Below are 1,015 nucleotides of genomic sequence, written 5' to 3' on the forward strand. Positions count from 1 at the left end.
CAGAGAGCGAGGGAGGAGGGGGGGGGGGGATTTGGTCCATTGGTTCTTCCCGAGAAAGAACCTCAGCTCTCTCTCTCTCTCTCTCTCTCGTCCCATGGAGGGCGTAAAGGTGTCTGATTTGCAATTTTTCGGGGTTTATTGTTTGTGTTGTTAAAATCTTCGGGTTTTGTAAGGCTGGTTTCTTGCCTGTTCACTGTTGTTATTAACAAGGCTGTAATAAGTTGTGTGCATTAGTTCGTTTGTGTGTGAGAGTTTGTGTGTGTGTCTGTGCGTGAGAGAGAGAGAGAAAGAAAGAGAGAGAGAGAGAGGAAGAGAAAGAAAGAGAGAGAGAGAGAGAGAGGGGGGGGGGGGGGGGGAGAGGGCGGAGGGGAGGGGAGGGAGAGAGAGAAATAGAGACAGGAGGATATGGTGGATGACGTTGATGCGAACTAACACAGCGGTCGAAAGGAAAGAATGTGCGGTTATGATAAAGATGTCGGCTGGAACAGCAGCAGATGTAGGTGTAGAGTTGTGCTACACAGGTAGGGACTGCGGTCAGCACCACGCAGGTGCAGGGGTCACCCCGATGTGATTTATCGTTGTTTTAGTAGACGGTGGCTGGGAGGTGTTAACGTAATACATCGTACCTGTTTGGCTGACCACTTTGGCGCTACGGGGAAGTGAGAAATGGGGAGACGGAAAGAAAAGGGAAGGGGGGATCAGAGAGAGAGAGAGAGAGGGGGGGGGCAAAGGAAAGAGAAAGAGGGGGTGGGAAAATTGATGTGATTTGATAAGGGAGGGGGGGGGATGGTGAAAAAAGTCTTAGCTTGCAAAATATTCGCTTGACCAAGCACGCTCGATGACAATTTGATGAAGAGATATGAGAGAAGTTGGGAGTTTCTCGCGTAATGTATTACTGAGTGGACTCCGTGGTTCGGTGGTCACGACTTTCAATATTCACCAGGCACAGTTATGCGTCTTCTGGAGTAAATGTTCTGGATGCACACGAATACACACACACACACACACACACACA

At 49.5% G+C, this 1,015-nt stretch overlaps 1 protein-coding gene across 1 annotated transcript in view; it reads left to right on the forward strand.

The window, feature by feature from the left end:
• LOC101858298 (nuclear hormone receptor HR96) overlaps window positions 1-1,015 on the forward strand; it is a gene marked incomplete at its 5' end in the record, with an annotated part of 199,067 nt that overhangs the window by 174,784 nt on the left and 23,268 nt on the right.

The sequence above is a fragment of the Aplysia californica genome, unplaced genomic scaffold, assembly GCF_000002075.1.
Source record: "Aplysia californica isolate F4 #8 unplaced genomic scaffold, AplCal3.0 scaffold00531, whole genome shotgun sequence".
In the NCBI taxonomy this organism is placed as follows: domain Eukaryota; kingdom Metazoa; phylum Mollusca; class Gastropoda; order Aplysiida; family Aplysiidae; genus Aplysia; species Aplysia californica.